The 24,494-nt window shown below is 37.0% G+C and overlaps 1 protein-coding gene and 1 long non-coding RNA gene across 3 annotated transcripts in view; both read right to left on the reverse strand.

The window, feature by feature from the left end:
- STX18 (syntaxin 18) overlaps positions 1–24,494 on the reverse strand; it is a 59,896-nt gene that overhangs the window by 32,877 nt on the left and 2,525 nt on the right. The gene's annotated exons all lie outside the window — the stretch shown is intronic.
- LOC127059488 (uncharacterized) lies at positions 21,731–23,286 on the reverse strand. Its single transcript, XR_007777400.1, has 3 exons — positions 22,990–23,286; positions 22,758–22,828; positions 21,731–22,573 (listed from the first exon to the last, which is right to left on the reverse strand). It is a non-coding gene; the product is annotated as an uncharacterized LOC127059488 (long non-coding RNA).

Consider the following 24,494-nt stretch of genomic DNA (forward strand, 5'->3'; position numbering starts at 1 on the left):
TTTTATTCATTGTTAATTACCTGCAATGGAAGATTTGGTAGTCAATAACTCACTATCAGCCTAAAAGTCGCACATTTCATCTTACTATGCCTTCCATAAAAATAATCCAGAATCAGTGAAAGATTCAGTCAAATATATTAAGAAAAAATTATTCTTGCAATTATTATGACACAACAGCTAACATCTGTTATTCGAGACTCTTCTAATAAGAGTCAAACAAAATTGAGATCCAAGAGCTCAAAAACTCCAGTTCCCCACTGACCACAATAGCCCAGTATTATCACTGCACAAAGGTTTCACTGGAGTGTTATTTGGGGATAAGGCTGATAAGTATTTTAAAAATGTGTATGGTATTGACAGCAAACTCCACCTGTATAGAAAAATTACTTTGAAGTCACTGATTTTTTTTTTTTGTTGTTGTTGTTTTTAAGGAAATTATCCATGAATATATTGTATATCCTTAAAACTGTTTTTAATGCTTTTTACTTTAGACACTTGTAAACAGAACGGGGGAAAAAGTCTTATTTTTTGGGGGGTAATTGCTTACAAATACTGAATTTCAAGTCTAAACCGGAGAAATGCAACACACATAGACTTTATGATAAAAGTCTGTGTTAATTTTGCCACTGTTTCCTCAGCTCTTATGGAACACACTGGTTTGACACCATCATATATAGAAGCACATCTAGATATTCTGAAAATGGTCTGTAGACAGTCAATAGGAACATGAAATTACCTGAAAAAATTAACAGTCGGCTTTCTACAATGTATCATCATGCTAAATGGTTTTAGTAACTAGTTTTTATCTATTATCAGCAGCAACAAATACTTTGAATTAAAAAAAAGAAAGAGCACAACATCTGATTTTAATAAAACTTACTATTTTCCTTTTTCTTGTTTATTGTCAAACTCTAATTTTAACTTTCTTTAAGTTGCATTTTTACACAATCATCCAAAACCTCATTGACTAAAACACATACCCCACAACAACTGTGGGGAATGTTTTGGTTGAGAGATAAAAGGAAATTGGTCAAATACGTATTTGCAACAACTGGCCTTTACCACTGCTGTTGAAAATGATCCATTTACAACCTTTCAGTAACTGCATTCAATGTTGCTTGAGTCTTTCTGTAAGAGGTATTTTCCTGATCTCTTGTTCTCAGTCTGAGCTCATTTCAGCCCTACGCTTTCTTGACTGAAAGATGTTCTATGATATAAAGAGAGATGTCCAGTCTCATTTAACAGAAACTCAGTAATAAATGGTTACTCCTTCTGACCATTATTATCAAATCTTTTGATTTTCTGAAAGGTTTTTGCAGTGCAATTCAGAGAGGCATGTGCTTCACTTTGGGACCAAGTTGAATCTGTTTCACCGTAAGCCATTGCAGGGCACCGCGGGAGCTGAATCCTGGGGCAGAGGATGAGACCGGGGACCGGGGCCGGGGCCGCATCCGGGACCGGGGCCGAGCCCAGGGCCGGGGCCGGGGCCGAAACCGGGGCCGGGGCCGAGTCCGGGACAGGGGCCGGGGCCGAGCCGCCGCGGCGGCCGCGCTCCCTGAAGCCGCGGCCAGAGCCGAGACTTGCTCAGGCTCCGCAGCCCCTCTGCCAGGCCCTTCCCAATCAGAGCTCTGCATTTTCGGTGTGCTTACACTCATAAACCCAGAGTGATATAGAGCACGAACCGACACAACACCAATTCTGTCTCAAAATCCTATAACTCTTGTCAAATAATATTCAAAGGGGCAAATATTTTCCTGGATTTTCATTATTTGTACAATAACGTTCTTAGTGCAAAAATACTTCTACTACGTTTCAACACCTTAATTTGTATTATACAGACTGAACATTACTTCAGTGGTTGCTCTAGCATTTAAACCAAATAAATTTCTCTCCCACTAAAACACCAAGAAAAACATCCAGTCAGAAAGGAGATGTTTATGAATCCTTATGTAAAGACAATATATAAATCAGGCACAACAGCAATAAATAAATATACTGGAAACAAGCCAATTCTGTACACATTAAGATTTTAATCCAACTGCTTTATGGTATCAGCATAAAAATTAAGACAAAGGTTCCTTTTCTGCCCCCTTTTCTTGTGTAACAGGAAACCGCAAGAGCTGGATCCTCTGCCCTACATGGCAGAACTTCCTGGGCCCCGGTAGCCATAAGTCACTCCATGGTTGTTGCAGAGTGAGTGATGCACTGAGAGAGGCATTCACACCCTCAGGAAACCCGGACAGAGCTTCTCCATCACGCACACACATCTCCTCCTCTGCCCCACTTCAAATGCTCTGCTTCACTGCCTTTTCTGAGCAAGCCACTACTCCTTTGTTAGAGCACCTAGGAAATAGAACCATACAAAAAAAAAAAAAAAAAAAAAAGTCCTCCATCCCTCAGGAAAATAACTCTTCTCCACTAGTCCTTACAATAAACTGAGCAAACTGAGGTGAGTAAAACTATAGCCTTCCAAAAAAAAAAAAAAAATCATCCTTTTAATAACTCTTGTACCAGAGAGGAATACTAACAGCCAATCTGAAATCCAAGTATTATACAATTCCCTTCATCCTGTACCTTTCTGAGTGTCTTACAAAGTGTTATCAAGGCAAACCATGACAGGCTCTCAACTCTACAGCAAGGGCTAGAAGTTTATCAGGGCTCAAGTGGGAATAAAAACCTCACGGAAGACACACATCTTATCTTGCTCCCACTCGAGAACCTTCTGACATGACCAAAATCCAAGAGAAGAACCTCTCTGTTAGAGCACATTGCCCTTCCATATTTACATTAACTACCAAATGACCATTGCAACTCCCAAGATAATACATGAAGTGTCCAAAAGAAGTATCTCTGAACCCCAGGATATGCTCATCACAAAATGCTTTTCGGGCTGGTTTTCATCTTCTGATGGGTATTTGCCAGCTATTTTGCCTATTACAAAAATGCCCCCACCAAGGGGAGAATAATTTCTACCTGAAAAAAATAGTCACATAAAAATTTCTCTCTAGAAAGCTCTTGCAGAATTTGTGAGGAGGAAGTTTCAGCTGTAATTAAAAGGGAAATCAATGCTATTCTCTCACATCTGAGTAATACTGACAATTCAAACACTTATTTTTAATCACTGAAAGTGAAATCCCTGACAAGATTTCAAGTACTGAAGTAAGGCACTTTTCCTGCCTCACTTTTTCCTCAGCCATGAATCTCGGTAAGATTTTTTAAATGTCCACTTCCTGTAATTTTGGTAATTTTAGAGTATAATTATTTTTACATTTTTATGATGCCTTTGGGGTATCATTACAAATATTTTTAAGCATTTAAACTTGGAAAAATAAAATTAAGTAATAGCTTCTCTTGAGGAGAGACTGTCAGTCCTGTTTTGAATAAACAATCCCTTTTAAATCCAATCTAGAGATTTATATCCGCTGTAACCATAGAAATTAATCTAGAGTTTAAACAAAATAGAGTAAAACATAATTTATTTAATGAAAATCAGAACAGTGCTATTGCAAATGAAAGTTGGGTTTCTGTTTTTTTAATTCAACAGACAGCTTTGTATGCAATTGTAAGATTTTACTTGATGGGCTACTTCTTACAACTTAATCATACTCATTTAACCAATTTGAACAAAGCATTCAGATATCTGAGCTTTAATTCCACTTGATATAAATGCCAATCATTAAAAAAAAGAAGCTAAGGGTTTTCAGATTTAAAAAGCTAAAATAAATATATTAAACATCTTTAATGATGAGAACAATCATGAGAAACTGCTTTGACATTGCAAGGCCAACAGGAACACAGCATAAAAATTTTATGAGTTTCTCATATAAAAAGTTTGGGAGTAGCAGAGAAGACTAAAAATGCATAAACTGGAAAGCATTTCATATATCAGCATAGCTAAAAAAATGTTCAGAAATAGTGGTTCCTATAGGCTACATATTTACAAGTTTGCCTGAAACACTCAAGCATGCTGACCCTCAAAACAATTAAACAATTGTGCTACAGAAAGAAAATCAAGGTTAAACTGATTCAGGATTTATAGGCCAGTTAAGTAAGAGTTAAAAGAGCAACATAATTTTTTGTATTTTCAAAAAGCAAGAGAACTTGAAGTTCACATGAGGAAACACTGATGTACTTTACAATGTAAAATCAAAACAAAAAACACAGCCCAAAATCTAGAAAAAAATTCACATCACAATAGACTGAAATAGTTTCCTGTGGGAACATCTGTCATAACCATGTCAAGTTGTGAAAAATACTGAAGTAAAAGTAGAAGGAAGGTTTATCAAAAAGCTACAGTTTAACAGTTAATTTCTCTACTTCCTGTATGTTTTACAGTTTACTATTCTGTGGCACTTATGTTGGTTATATAACCTATATGTAAGTCACCACGTAAGCCTTCCTTGACTATATCAATAGGAAATAATCAAATCATATCAGGAAAGTAATGAAAAAAACTAATAAAATTCATCCTTATTTACAACTGAACTGTGAACTCAATTATTCTATCTATTACACAATGACAAACACTTTACCAAACATAAGAAAGAAAATTAAGCTGCTTAAAAGTTTCTAGCAACTCTTCATAAACCAGAGGACAAATTCTGAAAACCTCAAGCGATATGAGCTTCTGGTCTCCTCTTAACTCAGTCTGTAGGAGAGACTGATTTAGGAGACTCAGCCAAAGCAAGGCTCACATGGGCATAACAAAGCTTGGCTTGTAATATAAATGCTCAAAGAGACTCACTGAAGTGAACTTTGCAAGATCACGCAAGACACCTCAAAATCCAACAATCTGTTCTGGTCTCTGAGTTAACTGACCTGCATCCTGTAATTGGCTGCCATTCCCTGCAACATTTTACTAATTTCTAAAAGTGTTTTATCTATCTCTAGAAAGTCTCAAATTCATAGGAACCCACAACTTCACATAATAGGTGGTTTTTTGATAGTACACATCCACAGAAAACACAGGGTGCATAAATAGGGAGAGAAACAGAAACCAACAAAAACTAAGGCAAAACCAAAACACACAAGAAAAGGAAACAAAAGAGCTGGCTGAAATAAAGTGAAATAGCATCTGTACTAGACATACGACCACTGTATACTGCTGCATTAAGTCTGAGGTTCCAATCTGCAGTCAACTCCAAAGGGTCTCCAAGAAGAGAGGGCTGTAAACTACAGCATTATTCTCATGGCTGCTCAGGAAAGGAACACAGTCTCCATTCTGAAATTACTAAGTGCCCAGCCAGCTGTGAGACAATCTTAGGAAACAAGATGGTGGCAGAGACACTGACAGGTATTTATTGACAGATTCCTGTTCACAACGACTTTGCAGTGAGAGCTGCATTGGCTATCCAGCACCTAAGTACACTGAGATAAGATCACAGAAACCACCAGTGCAATGAAAAAGATTGTGCTTACTCTGTAAACTGATGAATCACAAGAGTTTCAGAAGACAAAAATATATTAAAATTATTTATTCTACAAAATGAATCTAATTTCTTATTTAACTTGAAAAAAACTCCATTAGATAGAATAAAACAGGGACTACTTTCCCTTGTCTGACTTTTTATTTCATAGGCAACATCATGGTTTTTCAACAGTTTGGGGCACAGACATTTCAAAGATGCTGCCATTTTCATAGAGACCTTCCTTTCACAAACTTCTGCTGATGTCCATAAGGCCATTGCTGTAGCATGTAGAGCAGGAAGGAGCCATCAATAACTAAACCACCACCATGAAAGAAGTAAACACACACAAACTGACCAGGAGCTTACAGACTAAGCCGTAAAACTTTCTAAAATGCTTTGTTAATACTCAGTGCCTACCAAACAGTTTCATGTATCTCACCAACCCATATGCAGTGAAAAAATCAGTGTTATGTCTGTCTTTTACCATAATAAATAGACTGCTCAGGTTGGGTTGCAGTAGCTAAATGCTACTGCATTGTGTGGTCAAATTGTGGAAACCCAGGGCATCGGGAATATTTCCCTGTCTGCTCTGGGGTGCCCTGACCCCCAGGGGAACACTGACTTGGACCCTCATTCATGGAGAAAGTTTTCTAAACTCCAGAATAGACTAGAATCCACTAGGATGTGAAGTAGAGAGTAGTGTAGATGTATCAATTAGGAGGGAAATTTAGGTTTTAGGATTTTTACTACATAGTGGATGGAAGCAAGATGGAGGGCACAGGGTGTCATCCTGGGCTTCTTCGTTATGCTTCTTCTTCCTCCTTCTTCATGGGTTTGGGTGGCATTTCGTAATTGTGTGGAAAAGTCCACATTGTTGGCTTTTGGGGATCAGTTATTGGGTTAAAAAGGGAAATAATCTAGGTGTCAGTTCTTAATTGGATAGTTTAGCTATAAAAGACCTTGTAAGTATAGATTGTTTACCATTTTTGCAGTGCTTTTCCAGTGCGCTGAGCCTTGTATGGATAGTGTGCAAAACTCTAGATAAGATAACAATAAACCAGAACCTCAAGACCAAAAAGATCCAGTGCGTCTCTCTTTCCTGACACAAGACCACTCCAGGGGGGTCTCTCCCAACAGGGGAGCCACCTGGGAGAGCCCAGCCAGAGTCCCAGAAGTCAGGGAATCGGCAACAGGTACCCCAACAGCAAATAACAGAACAACTGGATGGAAAAATAATTCTATTTCAGCAGACAAGCACAAGGAGAAAGTGGAGTATCTCTTGTAAGATGGATACTGGTTTGTGTAGAGTTTTCACTCAAGGTTAGGCTACAATGCTATTGCAATTTGTCACAGTGTTTCACAGCTCTTACATGAATTAGAGAGCAGTCTCTCATATCAAGGACAGAAGTGATACTACATTTTCATTTCTATTTGGGTTACGAACACCTGATTTAACAAATGCCATGCCACTGCTCCGCAGCTCTGCTCTGCATTACAGATGAGTCAGTACTACTGAAATACATTTCATCAGTATTGCAGTCTGCTCATGCACTGGTATGAGCTTAGGAAGAGAGAAAGGTACACATGAAGTACCTCCCTGCTGAGGACTCACCTCACCAGCAACTTTAAGATAAAAATATTATGGCTATGAATCACAATTAGAACATGAACACTTAATATTAGAAAGAGAATTTATCATACAGAGATTGGTCAAGATTAAGTGGTAAATGTCAAGCAGATATCTGACTCTATGAATAAATGCAACAGGAGCGGGTAAAGCTCACTGTGGCACAAGTGTGGATAAATTAAGAGAAACATTGAGAAGTGAAGGAAGGGAAGAATTGCAGACAGAAGGGGGAATAGAAACAGAAGCAGAAGGTCATGGTTTGAGGTAAAGAGTGAAAAAACATGAGAAGTAAGATACACCCAAGCTAAAGCAGTAAATATAATTACAGTGCAAATGAGAGATGGCTATCAGAGCTACAAGAGCCTAGCATGTATTGGAAGAGCAGGACCTTTATTTAGGGTAATAAACCAAAAAGCAGAAAAACCCGAACTCCACACTGAAAGGGGAAAGAAACAAATTCCCAAAGCAATTATTAAATCTCTTAGGATGTAAAGCATTAGCCTTGAAAGTGTTCAAAATAGCCTAAACAAAACACTTTATGCTATATATATGCTAGAAAGGAGAGGGTTAACCTGACCTCATGTTTTAATAACATGTTCTACTCCTTGGCACATCAGCATTAGAACCAGAGCATTCAAAAACTACAATTTTCCCCACAGAAACACAAAACAATTTCAAATGCCTGTAGCTCTGATATCATACCAGTGGAAAAACATATTGTTGAACACAGTGTATAGCCTCAGTGTATCCTTAAAGTCAGGATATCTAAACTATTTTGAAGATATTTCATCTTTTTTTGTCCGGAATGTTCTTCAGACCCCTAAAGAGCAATTCAGTTGTGGTTCCTGGATAAGTAACTCAAATGTCTGTCTGACTACAGCTTCAATAAGCATGGACGAGACAAAAATGAGTAAGGATATAAAAATAAAGGGAAGGAAAATAAACCCATGTTGAAGTAGAAAGTTTTACTCACACAACTTTGTTTAGTTCTATCTCATTGCACTGTATCAAATTAGCTGTACTGTGACTCCATACATAGCTTAAGTAACACAACATAATTTTCCTTTTATTTAAAATGATCTGAGGACTTCCCACTTTACAAAGTTTTTTAAAACTCTAACTTTAATGACTGCAAGCATCTTTTTATTGCTTCATTAGTAGCCAATTAATGTCACAAATGGGAGTCAAGAAAAGGAAAAACTCCAAAAAGCAACTGCTGGACTAGACAGGAAAAAAAGACAAAGGAAAAATTACTTTATAAAGATTGAGCTTCACACGGAAGGCACTTTAAATTCCTTTGTCTTATACAACAAATCAGATGGTAACAAGAGGAAAAAGCCTCCCTACTACTTGAGAAAGTGAAACAACTGACTAGGTATTCGTGGGCAACCAAATTATCCTGCTTGTAGTTAACAAGTTTTTACCACTTAAATAAACAAGCATCTACTAATTCCGTAATGCACAGAAAATCAGCCAAAAACTCAGAAAACAAAAACAGCAACAAAGGAATCAGATGGAGTGCAAATTAAGAATACCAACAATAGGAAATCAATGACACTAGAATTGTGAGAGATTTCAACAAAAACCTAACAAAATACAATACACAGAACCAGAAAGAAAAGCACACATCAAAAATGAAAGCGTTGGAAGGAACAAAAGAAAGTTACTTCTTTTAAATAAGTGAAACAGGAGAAAATAGGGTGACTCCTTAAGATGCTCTATTTTTTTCCAAAGTTAATACGAGGAATTACAACAAAGTTATAATTCCCTTTAGATTTAAAAATGATCTTACAAGGCAAATTCAATTTATTTCCTTGAACAGAGGCAGCTAAGAGATGCGTGATTTCTGCAGGTTTGGAGCGCCTGCTCCGAGGCAGGGGACACGTACAATTACAGGAGCTGACGCAAGTGATCCGGTTTGAAAACAGCCAACACAAATAGCCATGAAGCACAAAGGACAAATGCTTCCACTTTTAAAATTTCTCTTTCCAATAAACTAAAAACACAATTGTTTTTAAATACAGTTTTAATCTTACACTACAAGTATAGTGTATGCAATGCACACAGCAGAAAATCTAACAGGCAGTCTTTGGAATCCAACTAAAAATCAACCGCAGTCTCTTGCAACAGTCACAAAACTAATTCCTTTTTCTAATGAGCAAAGAGATGCAACTGAACCAACCAACCATTACTTAGGAAAAACACTTGATGTGGTCATGAAAAATCTTGAGACTACAAAATAGTCTTTTTTCCTGTGACACAAAGTCTGTCTATTGCAGCCAGCATAATTCTTAAGTTGCTGTTAGTAGCCTTAAAATTTAGGTCAGTAGTGTCACTACCCCTTAGAATTAAAATTATCCAGATCCGAATACTTCTCCTTTTGGGTAACCTGCAGGCTACAGGTCATAGCATCCTGGTCATAGCAGATTTCTCCTATGAAGCTGTAACACAGCTGTAAGTTTCTGAATTTTTAATAATTCAGAAAACTTACATCAACCATCCCTACTTTCCATTGCAGGCTGGTAGTACATTCTATGGTGGCATAAACTGAAACAGAATTTCTAAGTGAGTTTTACTTCTTATGGTCATAACAATAAGGAGGAAGGAAAGAGAGGGCTAGAGGACTTACTGGAGGCAGATTATGGTCATATCTTCTATGATAAATCTACTAATACAAATATGATTGTGCAACAGATGATGACATTTGCTATTAGCAACAGCTGAAAGATCTTCTTGGCTCCTGATGTGGAGTTAAGGCAGAGAGAAATACAGAACTTCTCAATGCTTTTGTAAATAGAATTTTGATGAAGGACTGAAATTTTAAATTGGACTTCCTGACTTCTGAATGCATGACAGTCCTTCTTTTCTGAGAGGGAAAAAAACCAAAATAACAAACCAGACTGATGTTATATACTACTACATTTCCTGATAATATATTACTACAAATTTGCTTTAAGATTATGATTATGAATATAATTTTATACATTTCCATATTACCTCTTCAGAACAGTATCATTTATCCAGAAAACTACTATACACTAAAAAAACCAAATCAACCAAACACCTCCCACCCAAAAAACCACGCCAAAACAGAAATATTAGAAAGCTTTTCCCATGCTTACAAAATATGGAGAAAAATACATTCCATGCAATCTCTTGGGCTTCAGCTTTATGGTCAATGCAACATTCATTAGATCATTTTTTTCCTCAAGTGTTACAAGGAAAGCCAATTAAACATCAAAAGACTCCAGCTTGTCATGTCGAATTTACTACTTACTGGAACAGTGTGCCTTATTCATCAAATACGTGTTGACTTGGAAGTCACCATGAACCACATTCTTAACTAATTACAGCAACTGTTACAAATACTGATTATTATTAAGAATAAGTAAGTTAAACTAAATGCACTAATTATCATAGGCTTCACTTGCCAAGAAATGCCATTCTGTCAAAAGCACACTGCACAATTAAAAGTTAAAAATAAAGCATTTATTCTGTCCTTAATCATTGCTCCTCCACTGCTACCCAAGAGATAGGAAACATTCTCCTGGAACAACCCCAGTCCCGTGCACTGCACTGGGTTCTGCGAACTACACAGCTTTGTTGTGAAGAATGCCTGCCGAGAGAAGGCTGCTCAGAGCTGCCCTACATGGAGTAACAACACCACATTGGAAACATGATGTCAGACAATGAATGCAGTACGAGATTCTTCTCATCAAGATGTATATTATATTATATATTATGTGGTTTGTTCTGCTTGTGGGATAATATTAAAAGATGCCTAGGCTTCAACTTGGTGGTCAAAGTGATAACTTACACTAACTGCTACAACTTGTAGCTGTGTATGTATTCTCTAACACTGCCTGTGGATGAATGGATAGTTTACTTGCTTTAACTGAAATAAATTCTAAAAAATAGTTGAAAATTTATTTCCAGCACAGTTTCTAACCTGTGTCAACTACAGGTAATACTGCAGTCAGGTACTCAGGGTCCATATTTCTAAAAGAGCCAAAACCATCAAAGGCGGCTGTTTCAATCTGAATATTAAATATATGGATACGAGTTCAGACATTAAATTACATAATTTTGTTCAGATTCTTTCATAATTTGATTGTGGCAATATTAAAGACTCAAAAGAGCTGTTAAATCCACTTTTTTAAAATTTAAAATTATTTATACAGTAAACTTTAAGGACTTGGTGCCATTTTATTAACTTCACTGGAACAAAAAATGTCACCATAAACACTAAGTCAACAATAAAAACCTTCATGATCTAGCAACTAGGTAGCAAAATAAATCCTTTAAAAACTATCAAGCTACACTAAAAATAAAATTAGATATAAATTCAAGTTTTAGACTGTGGTCAATTGAGGTCTAGACAAAACCCTATGTTTGTTCACTGCCTAGTCTCCAGTCTGCTCCAAGTTTGAAAAGGTAATTGAACTCAGTCTATAATTACTGGATTAGATACAGATGGGCTCTGTACATTTCAGGGGAGGAAAGAACTGTTTTGATTCATTTTATGATTGCCTGTAAGGTCAGACTTTTCAAAATGTACTTTCATCTGTTAAATAGTTTCTCAAAGTCCCAGGGGGACATCTTCAATAACTGATGTTTTAAGCAATTTGAGTCTATCAGATCCAGTCTTTGAATGTAATATGCTGACCATTTTCTAGAATTATAAATGTGCATGTAGGTTAATTGCTACAACTCAGAGAGAGTTTCAAAACTACATTTTTTCAGAAAATTGCTAGTTTTACCCAACAACTGTTATGAATAAATATTTTCAGAATTATTTTGATTTAGGATACAGCATATCTTTGGAAATACAAATAAGAGACACAAATTAGAAATGTCCTTACTCATAATGCCTTCCCATTTGGGGAATGCTCTCTCAGGACCCAAGTGAACAATATTTGAATAATCTCAACTAAATCAGTTCATTTCTTGCAAAAAAAAAAAAAAAAAAAAAAGAAAAAGAGAAGCATGTCTTAATAAAAAAAATTCTTAAAACACTTGAGAAGACTTCTTTTTCCACAATCTCTCATTTGAGCCTTCATCCTCATTATTAGCCAAGATAAAAGAAACAAATAACAAGCAAGCATTAAACTTTCACTCAGCTAAGAATTTTTGCACAGTATTTTTTTCAATTAAATCAACCATAACTCTGCAGTCTGTTTCAGTACAGACTGAATGATGCAGGATTTCATCTTGCATCATTCAATGTCTTGCTCAGTTAACAGTTCAAATGCTCTGCAAAGGGAATCTAGCTCTGCTCTCAGTTAGGGACTCTCAGAGCTACTGTAATAGCAATTTAAAGCAGAAAACACACCATGCAATCAGAAGGCAATCTAAAAGTTCAGTTCATAGTCTTAAAAGAGGTAGGAAACTTAATTCCAAACAACTTACTATTCAAGAGTTTCAGCTTCGTTTACAACAATCCTCTTCCTTACAAAATTCCAATAAGAAAATATTTTTTTGTTAAAACATACACTTGTGATTAAAATAACCATATCTCACTGACAACAGTCTCAGTCAAACAAGTTATCTTTGTAGGATCTGTATCTAGGCATACATCTATAGAGTTGTTCTGCCAGAGCCTTAGTATTCAAGCACCAGCAATAAGGATAATTGGAGCTATGTTAATATAATACCCTTTGTCTCTGAGAGGGCTAATGAAAAAACACGTTACCTCATGCAATTTCCATGATTAATATTTTATTCATATTATTTCAAAGTCGTCCACAAGAGGGACAAAATCTGAAGGCAGACCCAACCACGACAAAGGCCCAGCAGAAAGACACATTCTAATAGCTGAATTATTTTCTGTGCCTGCTCAGACAGAAGATCCTGTCCATCATCATCAGGCTACACAGAACTCCCACCACAACTAACAAGTCTAACCGAAAAAAGAAACTTGTTCTGCTGCATTTTAAGAACTGATTGATACAAATCAGTTTGTCCAAAAAACTTCAATCCATAAAATGCCTGCAAGTAGACTATGCATTTCTGCAGTAGTAGCTCTTTTTTAAATGTAAGAGCATCAGTAGCAACCATGTTATAAGCAAATAAAAGTGGTCTTTGAAATGAGCATGCAATTTTACTCAGAAGGTAAAATCCATTAATATTTGTATTATCTTCTTCCCCCATGTCTCTAATGGATGTTTTGAATGTATTTCTTTAAAATTAAAATAATACTCATATACAGAATTTGCATGAGGTGCATAATCTTTAAGTCTCAATCTTTACTTAAGAGCTATATAGAAAAGGCTTTTTCTCCTTCCTTGTAAGCAAAAAAGTTTCCTTCAAAAAATACACATGCCTTATTTCCCTAAAAAATAAAATGGAAGTATTTCAAGTGTGTTGTGGAAATCCACATACTATTCCTGAAACTACTGTAATTTTTTAGACAATAAATTGTGAATAAATGGTCAAGTAAGCAAAATAGCAATGCCATAGCAGCACACATTCTGTATGCTGTAACACATCAGAAAATAAATAGAATATAAGAAGTTACACCAGGTCACATTTTAGACCAACTAATTATCTCTTTGATATTTTTTCCTTTTTCTTCTCCTTCACATTTTCACTATCTGTAGTAAGCATTTGCTGTACAGTCCTTTACATAATATTAAAACCCATAAGAAACTGTATCTGAGCTCTCATAAGTATTTCCCATCTATACTTTAACAGATTCCACAATGAGCTAAAATTTTTGGGAACTGAAAGCAACATCATTAAGAAAAATAAAGTGTATTCTTACAAGCTAGTCTCATTCACATTATGTTGTATCACTGTGTCTTTACACAGTCTTTTAAAAAAAAGCTATCCTATTCACATATATTAAATGGACTCAGTATACAGACTATAGTGATGTGGAACTATTTCATCAACAATCACTTAATATTGATTCCTTCAGCCCTAAAAATAAATAAATAAATAAATAAAGCAAGCAAGCAAGCAAGCATCTTTGCACATCACTCATCCCTGAAATCTGTGGAAATGAAACCTGACAATTTAAAAAAAAAAACCAGATTAAAAAGTGGTTGCTTACTTCACAATAAGCAATAAACTTGTGTGGTAGATTAAGCATCCTGTGAAGTCAAAATAAAGCTATCTTACTTTAGAAATACTCTAGCATGATTTGTTTCCCATAGGTTCATTAATTATTAAAAATGAAGAGAGAAACATTCATACATTTGCACAGTCCAAGGTTAGACTGATCAGAGTCACAGGTCACTGGAGCAGCAGTCTGGGATCTAGAAAACCAGTATCCAATTCCTTGCTTTGGTATGAAGCAATAAGGATACGTACATCCCATACGTAAAAAGGAATTCCAGAGCCATCTCTGTGCATTAACTGCTGCATCACTTGTAGAGAACCATGTGTAGTTTGAAATACATGCACTTGACTTAAGAGATTTCAAGTGATGCAGAATTTACTAAATCAAGGATCAGCTGAATCACACCTCAAATAATGCATAGTACTTGAAGCACTGTATCTTAGTTTGCTGTCCAGAAGACCCATGAAAAAATCAGACGTTTTTACTTGTGATCGCGTGTCGTAACAAAATAAGGTTAAAGGATTTCTCACAACAAGGTAGATTTTTCAGACTTTAAATCATTCTTGTGGCTCTTTCTGTTAAAAGAAAACCCCAAAACCTAACAAAGCAACATCCTACCACTACCACACTTCTGAAAAAGGTTGACATCAGAACTGGACACAACATTTTGCCATTTTAATAGCACTATAGACCTTCCCTTTAAGTGATCATTCCCTCTATGCTTCATTAAACTTACATCTTATAAAACCTTAAGTTTCATTATTTTTGTATTGGCTTCTATGTGCAATATTTACTAGGAGCCAAAACAGCACACAATGCCCTACCACAGCCACAACCAGAACGAATAAATGCCACCCTGACACATGCAAAGGTAATATCATGCCCAAGAAATACATACATGTATTTCAAACATGCATATTTGCATATATGTAATAATTTTTCTATATAGTTGAATGAGGAATGCCTCAATTTAAGCCTACACAGAGGAACACTTTCCCTTGAATATCATGGCAGAAACTGCAGCCGGCACCACACTGTCCAGCTGAATAGACCCAAAGAAAATTACATACAACAAAGACAACTGAAGAAAGAAGAATTTTGAATTATTCAAAAATTTGTAGCTATCACTTGAAAACTAGTATGCAACAAGGTTCTGAAAGAAGAGTATCCCAAGAACACACACATCTGTTTAATATTACAAGCCAACTGTCAACATCCTAAGTGAAGTTTTAATGTAATATTTTTTCTTTCTTGATGTTTTACCTTTAGTCAATGCCTTGTGAGAGTATCAGCTTTCTATAAGAAACTGTTAAATATAAAAAAATGTTATTGTAGCATGTTTATAAAATCATAGTTCGAGAACTTTTTATTTTTGTAAGGCCCGACCACAACTTAATTATCTGCAGGACATTCCAAGCTCACTATTGCAAGCTCCAGTTCCCAAGCAATTTTAAACAATATCTACTGTACAGGACATACAGCACTGCAAATACCACAACATGGTAGTGTTTCGAGAAGTCACCATTAGACATGGTTTTTATTTTCAATAAATATGCTTCTCTAATAATCATTAAATGGTTTTCATCACCACTACATGTTTGTCTTTCACGCCTGCTTGCTATCAGTGTTTATTTTAATATAAGTGAACAAGTAATAAAAAAATGCAGATACCATGTATAAAATGCTGTATGTTACACACAAAGTGTCCTAAGGGCAATATGTTCTTCTACAGCTCACAGAATGTTTTCCTTCTTTTCCAGGAAAGAACTAGAGAAAAAGCAGGAAACAAAACTTGTTAAATTGGAGATAGGGGAAAACACTCAAAGGAAGACTAGAAATTTTTAAGAGAGAGAAATCTCAGAAGTCCTGGGAATTCAAGTTTGTTTTTCAAAACATCCAAATCATCTGAAAATAGTCAAGAGAAAAATTCCATCCTGCAATTACGTCCAGATTTTACCCATCAGTCTGAAAACCATCACATGAGACAAGACATTTGTAACTCGGAATTCCAAGAGTCTATTTTCCTCCCCAAAACACCAAACACCTTGGTTTTAACCCATAACTAACAAACTCCTGTTTTCCCACCCTTTTAATCAAGTCTCCCCTTTTCTGGAGGCTGGTAACTCTGGCTACTCAGCACTCACAGGCACGCTGCTGCCACAGAGCCAGGGAGGAGTCCCCAGGGCATTCATGGGGGGCTCCCATACAACCTGATGCTTCCTTCACATCTCCCCTTCTACCTGACATGCCTCAAGTGTGTATTTTACTCCAGGAATCCCCACAATTCCTGCAGCAAGATTATTTCTGGTCTTCTAAATATAGTGAGATTTTACTTTCACCTCGACTAAACACTGGAGGCCTTAGGTTTTTTTACCGTAAGACAAATTTTAAAAAGTATTGAATGACCTGATTAAATTATAGTTATTCTAGCTAGAATATTAGAATAATACTTCATATTAGAGGTCAAATAAATTTAGGAGTAAAACCAAGACCCCTTCTCTTATTTTCCACCATTAACCAACAAAACATTTGAGAGCTTATGGATATCCTCACAGAACCTCCAACAACATTTACTTGAAACCCACTTCACTCTTCCTACACAGCTGAAAAATTGGAGAGGTGGGAAACACCAGTCAGTTGCATCTACAGAAATTTCTATACAGAAATGAAATATTCAATTTAGAACAGGTGAGATTACTTCCATATTCAAAACTGTTTAAAAGTCCATTAAAAAATATCTAGTGTGAAATGACAAGCAATCCATTAATAGTGGAAAATCAAAGAGTGAAAGAAAGTTGGATTATATTTAATTGCATATGTTTTTTGTTTTGTTTGCTTTTCAAATGGTGGACAATATCTGCAGAAATGGAATAGATGCAAATTTGAGTAGATGCAGCACATGCACTCTTCTACAGGTTTCACCAACCTCCACCAAAAGAGAAAGCAGAGTCAGAATGAAAGCGTAAAAAGAGACTAACACCTCATCTCTGTAAAATATTCTGCCAGACAGAAAGTTTTGACACACCACCCTGAAGCCAGGAAACTTGCATTTTCAAAAAAGTATCCATCATTTAACATTCTATGCAATTATAGCACAGTGTAATATTTTTAACACTAAAGAACATTTTCCTTGAATTACTGGAAATTATTCATACCTTCAATTTTCAGCCCTTAATTGCTCTCACTGCTGAAGCTATCATGCCAGGTTTTAATATTTGCCAGTCTGAAAAATATTTTCAAGTATAGTGGACTGAAGTTTCAAAGACAGAGCATATAATTACATAACCTTTCACTGAAAAATTGTATCCTTTTATCTATGGTGAAACACACAAAAACTTAATTGACTCATTACCAAAAAATCACAAGCTATCAGCTCAGCATTACAACTAAACCTGATGACCAAAATGAGTCTCAATTAGCAAAAACACAAGTGTGAGTACTCCTCATTGAAAGCAATGATGTGTAACCAATTTTTGTGAGAAGTTCAAACACCCTTATGTTTTGAAATAGTTGTTCTCTGAGATTAAACTTTTTTTTGTGAGGCCTTAATTTGCATCCTAAGTAACAGTATCTCCCCATTTTATTAGTATTTCAATATGCTTCAGAGTTTAAACCAATTGACACATGTGATAACTCAGAAATTCTGCTTGATAATTGTCACCGAGGAGAAAACTCCTTAGCCCAGACTTGATTTAGCAGAAGATAACAAAAGAGGTTACGTTTCCAGTGTCCAAGAACATCTGCCTCTACCTAAGTGAAGAAGCAGGATACAGCATGCACAGAAAGAACTGCAGGATGCTTCAAGCGTCACAGCTAAGACCTCTTCTGGGCTGCTATCCACCAAACTTGTTCTATTTTCAAAAGAGAAGAGGAGGAGAATAATCAGACACCTTAAAGTTACCAACACCCAGGGAAATGAGCTTTGTTTTGCCCTCAGTATTAGTAGATGGAAAAATAAACCCCGCAGTGGCATCACTTAACAAATCACACTGATATTCTTTGGCGTTTGTTCATTTCTCTCCCAAACAAGAGATTATATTTCAAAATACATAGAGAGTCCAAGGCTTATAGCAATGGCAGTACATCAAAGTTCTCAAAATAAGGAGTTGTTCTTGCTCCAAAATCTTTGATAAAGAACTCAGTGAAACAGCAAAAAGTATAAATGCTTCAGTTAAATTCAGTAACCTGAAAATATAAAGTTCCAGCTTTTTTTCTCCCTTCTTCCACTTCCCTTCCTCTCTTCCCTACTTAGATGAACTATATCACAACCTCATATAATTTCCTGATATTCATTCTTTTTTTTCCTCATATCTCTACCTATAATATTAGACTGTATCTTCTACAACCTCGATCACTGCATTTTCTTCCAGCTATGCCTGCACACTTTCTGTTGTCTATCTTTTCCACTGTACCTCTCCAGCTTTTCAGACAACTCAAGCCCCACCACCTTGCCCCTATCCCATCTTTCTCCTTCAGAGGTTATGCTAATGTAAATTATGTTTAAGAAAAGAAGGAGGCTACCCATGATAAACCTCAGCTTTCTTGCACCTCCACATGCTCTACAAACTTCCACAAATGTTATCCTTATTTGTGTGAGGATGAAAAAGCAAGAACTTGCAAAAGGTGTCCGCTTAACAGAACACCACAATCATGAAAGAGTTCATAGTTACCAGCTGCAGGATACAACAATTCCTCCAACTCCAAGCCAGGAAAGAACCTCCCACAACCAGCCTGGAAGGAGGTGAGGTGAGGACGAAGACAACATCCTCAAAATGGGAACTGCAGTGTTAGATACTTTTGGACTCCTCAGCACCACATGAGGTCCAGTTAGTCAAAACAAAATTAACAGGCAACTAAGGAAAGTTGTCTCCTGAGCCAATGCTCAATCCTGCTGTTCTGTTAAATTCAAAAAATAATTCCCATGGAGTTGAGAATGTACTTTAAAACAAACAAACAAAGCAGGGGGAAACAATGACAGACATTTCCCAAAATGCAGGAGTTCATAACTTTTCCCCAAGGCCAGCCAATACCCTCCTCACTGTTTTTGAAGTGACTTTTGCTAAAACCAGAAGGATCACATGGGGAACATTAGTGATTTGGCATTTAGTCTTAATGTACTGAACAAGGTCAGCATTTCATTCTTCCAGTTTGTTGGGGTTTTTTTCCTAATCTTTATTTTGCTATTTCCTTAACCAGCTTTTTAAATGTTTCTCATCTACTAATTAAAATTATCGTCTTTCCCTTCCGTCTCTCAGACTAAACTTCTCTAACAAGGATGAAGGAAATGAGAAGTAAAAGCAATAAATGCTCATAATAAGAAACTAGCATTAACTGTAATTTGCACAGGGGAAGAGATAAATCTGAGATATTAGGCAGCAATATGCTGTAAATCCCTATTTGAAAAAGTACAAGTTAAAATTATATTTTCTGCCTACAACATGGGGGAGGGAAACCCATGTGCATGTAAATAAGTACAAAATGCAACATCATTGGTGAACTTTGGGGGAAAGAGCGACTGTTCATTAACTGTTCATGAGAGAAGAAGGAATTAATCCTAATGACCTCAGCAATGGGCCCAATTTAATAGAACTTATCTCTCATTAAAAGTCAAGTGAACTGAAATCACTCACTGTCCGAAATTTGGCACAGTCATTCATTTCTAATAAAGACTCTAATTTGGCTACACCACAAACTGTATATATTTCCCCTGCATTCAAATATTCTCTCATGGTAGTTATTCTTACGCAATCAGCAGAGTTAAAAAAATCTTATTAAATAGCCTTATTAAATCAGGTTATAATTTTTTTAGTTGGAGCATAAAACCAAAACCATAAAAGCACACAACTTTAGCCATTTTTGGCCATTTCCCTCACAGCACTGGTAAGTATCAGCTATTCAATTACAACAGAAGCAGCTCACTACATGACCATGCAGTCTTTGGTGCTCTGCCTGTGTTAGCCCACAATGCTACCACTCTTGGATTTGGAAGTTTTAAGGATCAAGTCCCTTTCAGTTCTGTTTTAGACCAGGAGAATACATGTCCCATCTTGTAAAAGTTAATACAGCAGACTGACTGTTTCATTATTTTGGATATTTCCCAGTCTTTTGAAAAGCTCACATTTAAACCTGACTCGTTCTGGAGTCACCAACCTGAACTTGACTCAGAACCAGAATCACAATAATTACAGTATGTGCCAATAAAACACTTAATATTTGTCATTTTTATTTCTCTATACCTTTCACTTTTAGAACAGGGATGGTGTTACTCCCAGCATCAGTACACTGGTACCTGCCACTCACTGGAGTTATGATCTATCTGAAGCCAGTAGGCAGTGGAAAAGCCTGTGGACCTCCCAGTCTGAAAATCAACATTTTCCTTCTCATATTAGAATTGTATTAAGCACAAGGAATCCTCTGAAATCTAGATCTCTAGTCTTTCTATTTGTAAACACCTACAAATTTTCCAGCGAGTGCCTTGTCTTTCTCTACTAGCACTGTGTACATTACACCATTTCAGTGGCTCAATTTTATTCTTGGTACCTCTTCAAACAATCCTGAGCACTCTGAAAGGGTTCAGAAAGTATATGTTTAAAAACACTCCCTTTTAGTTGTCCTGTGTCAGCAATTACATCATGTTATTCAAGGTGGTCCTCTATAGTCAGTTTGGGGGACCAGTTCCTGGTTTGGGCATTCACCATGTCTTTTTTAGGCTTTATTTAATGCAGTGACAGTGGCAATCAATAAACTGTAACCTCACAAACAAACACTCCTACCTTTTTCTGTCCTAGGGGAATACTCTAAATACCAGTCTGTAGAAAGATGTGCAGGAATATCTCAAATCTGGCACCAAGGACCAAAAAAACAGCTCTTCATCTCTTCTAATAGCACTGCTATTTTAAATTATCCCATAGGCTGCATTCCAAACAATGAATAAAGTTGGGACTTTCACAGGTACACATGAATAACTGTGTTACATAAAAAATCAAAAAATAAAATAAAATTATCAAGTCACCACTGTCCTATGTGTAGCCAAAGCAATGCACTACAGAAGTCAAGTGGCCTTGTAATTAAAAGGTTTGCTTAAAATTTATATTTAATGTCATTTGTTCTGGCTTTCACAAGAACTAGTTTTGGAGACAAGTTTTATGTGGGGATTTTTCCTCCTCATTACACATTTGTACAGAGCAGCTGAACATAATTTTTGTGTGAGTATTGGCCTATTGTACCATTCTTTTTTTGAAGAATCAGTTAATCATCCTACAGAATCCATACGCAGACCTTATATGAATAACAGATGTTGAAGCCTCATGAATCTGGCATCCTTATGTGTTCAACAGCTTCAAACACGGATATTTGATCATTCTGAAATTTTGCACTTAAAGATTTAAAAGCATTTAACCTTTCAAATTTTCCATTCTCAAGGATATTCAGATATGCCTGATATTGTTTTTGAATAATTTGTGTTCCAACTGTTCCATTTTTAGCTTTTCCCATAACCTTAAATAAGATGATTTCCCAAAGCAAAACAGATTTTATTCAAGACTGCAATTAAATCCACCATGAAATCCTGCTTGATCATTCTTTTATATTTATTTCTGTTTATCAGCTGTATCAGCCTTGATTCCATTTCTCCGACACCAATTGAACAGTCAGCAATCATAAAAAGTTCTTGTTCCATCTATATTTTCAAATATCTAAGAAGTATATTTGACAGATGATATTCCCAATTTCTTTCATGTGCCATAAAAAAGTAAAAGGGAAGGCCTTTAGGAGTCACATTTCCTAATACTGTCCTAAAATAGCAGTTCAAATACCAAATACTTTGCAAAACTGACAATCTTTTAAAACATACAAAACAACAGATTTAAGGCATTGTAAAGCTGCGAACCAGTGTCACATAAACTGGGGCTCTGAACTGCTCGTGTTTGTCACTGAGCACTTACTGCGAGCCCATTTCTTTTACTTAAATATTTCTGCTCTAATCTTCAAAATTCTTCAATCACTTAGCTTAATCCCAAACCTAACACTATACCAAGGAACCTTGTGGCAAGGTTTTGGTAGTGGGGGGCTACAGGGTTGGTTCTGTGAGAAGCTGCCAGAATCTTCCCCCATGTCCAGAAGAGGCAAGGCCAGCTGGCTCCAGGACAGACATGCCACTTGGCAAGGATGAGCCCAGCAGCAACAGTGGCTGTGCCTCTGGGATAAGAGAGTCAAGAAAGGGGTGAAAAAGTGCTACTGCACAGCAGCAACTGCAGCAGGAGAGAGGAGAGAGAACATGTGAGAGGAACAACCCTGCAGATGCCAAGGTCAGTGCACAAGGAGGGCCAGGAGGTACTTCAGCTGCCAGAGTAGAGGTTCCCTTGCAGCTCCTGGTGCAAACCATGACAAAGGCAGCTGTGTCCCTGCAGACTCCAAGGTGGATGCCCACAGCCAGCTGTGACCCCATGGGAAGTTTGCACAGCCTCCTGGCAGGACCTGTGGAGAGAGGAGCCCATGCTGGAGCAGTTTTGCTGGCAGGACCCCATGAAGGATCCACACTGGACCAGCTCACAGAGGACTGTCTCCTGTGGAGGAGACCCTCCTCTGGATCAGGGGAACAGTGTGAGCAGTGTTCCCTTGCAGAGGAAGGAGCAGCAGAGACAATGTGTGAGGAACTGACCTCAGCCTCCACTCCTTGTCCCCCTGCGCCACTGGTGGGAAGGAAGTAGAGAACTGGGAGTGAAGCTCAGCCTGGGAAGATGGAAGGAGTGGGGGGAAAATGTTATTAAGATTTTGGTTTATTTCTTATTATCCTCCTCTGATTTGACTGGTAATAAATTAAACTCATTTTCCCCAACTCAAGTTGGTCTTGCCCATGACCCAGTTGCTCAGAGATCACTCCCTGTCCTTACCTCGACCCATGAGCCTTTCATTCTATTTCCTCTCTCCTGCCCTGATGAGGAGAGCAGTGATAGAGCAGCTTTGGTGGGGATCTGGCATCCAGTCAGGATCAAACAACTACATAAGCCTACATAAAAGTATGAAGAAATGCAAACTTTAGCAACCCTGGATACTGCATTTTAAACCAGCATGTCACCTTAAAGTCTAAGAGAAAGAAAATGTTTTGTTTTCATTCACTAAAAAGCACTAACATACACATTACAAATTCTAAGTCTTTTATAAATTGCAAGTAATGGAAAGTCTGTCACTGTATCACTGTAATTGTAGCTTTCCTGTAGCTACAGGATCCTGTTGATCCTTAACAATAATTAATTTCTTACCTGGTCCTAGACATTATGCAGATGGTGAAGAGATTGAGAAGTGTCAGAAATTTTCACCATAAAAAAACATAAGTCACATTACATATCAGACAGCCCAATGCTTGTACAATGGCAGCTGACAGACGAAAAAAAAAAAACCCAAACCAAATAAAAAGTGATGGGTCAATGCCAGGGCAAAGAAAAACCTTTCAACAGCTCAGAGCCATAACAGTCATCTTTGATTTATATGAATAGAACAATTTTATCACAGTTTAAAAACATCACCAAGAACACCAGTCTCTGCAACTAACTTTACCATGGTTATAGATGAGCTCACAATATCCTTGTGTTAAGAACTTAGTCTCAAATACAAAAACCTTCATCAGCTCCCCAGAGACTGCAGCAACACAGTAAACCTCAGCATAAAATAGCCAGCTTCAAAAAAATACAAATTAATACAGAATGCTGAAATATTTTCTTGTGAGTAACACAAAACGCCAAGAGCACACATCTCTAAACCATCTTCCCCACACAATATCAATTCAAGTCAAAACTCTTATATTCTACATTCTCTGAGCCTCCTTCAATCCACCTAAAAACAAGTTAAGTTTGAGAATGTAAAATAGGAATTTATAACTTTATCTCCCGGGTCCAATGACTCTTTACCAAAAATACAGAAGCTGTGTAGGATTACTGGTTGCAATTACTGGGTACAATTTGTTACTGGAAGCTGTGTAGGATTACTGGATACAATTTGTTACAATTTATAGCTTCTCCTCCAAACACTAAACACCTTCAATCTTCCCTCTTAAACATCACCTAGAGACTGTATACAAAGAAGTCAAAACCCAAAGAACGTTCCACAGTCCTTGGATTCTACAGCAAAAGTCACAGTCCTTCAGGGGCAGAAAGGAGAAAGAGAATATTCAATGTATGATAGTTATATCACTCAATACAGTTCAGCAAAGTGCTCAAACACCTTAATTATGTGATACAAAACCTCTGTGCATTGGGCTAGAGAGATCTCTGATCCTACAACTGAATGCCTGCCCAGTCCCACACTCCAGCTGTGTTGCAGCTGTGAGCAACTGGCTGCTCTACCTGGAGCTTGGAGCACAAGCAGCATCAGCACAGCTCTACCTGCAAGATGCTATGAA

This window comes from Serinus canaria, chromosome 4 (genome assembly GCF_022539315.1).
Source record: "Serinus canaria isolate serCan28SL12 chromosome 4, serCan2020, whole genome shotgun sequence".
Lineage (NCBI taxonomy): Eukaryota > Metazoa > Chordata > Aves > Passeriformes > Fringillidae > Serinus > Serinus canaria.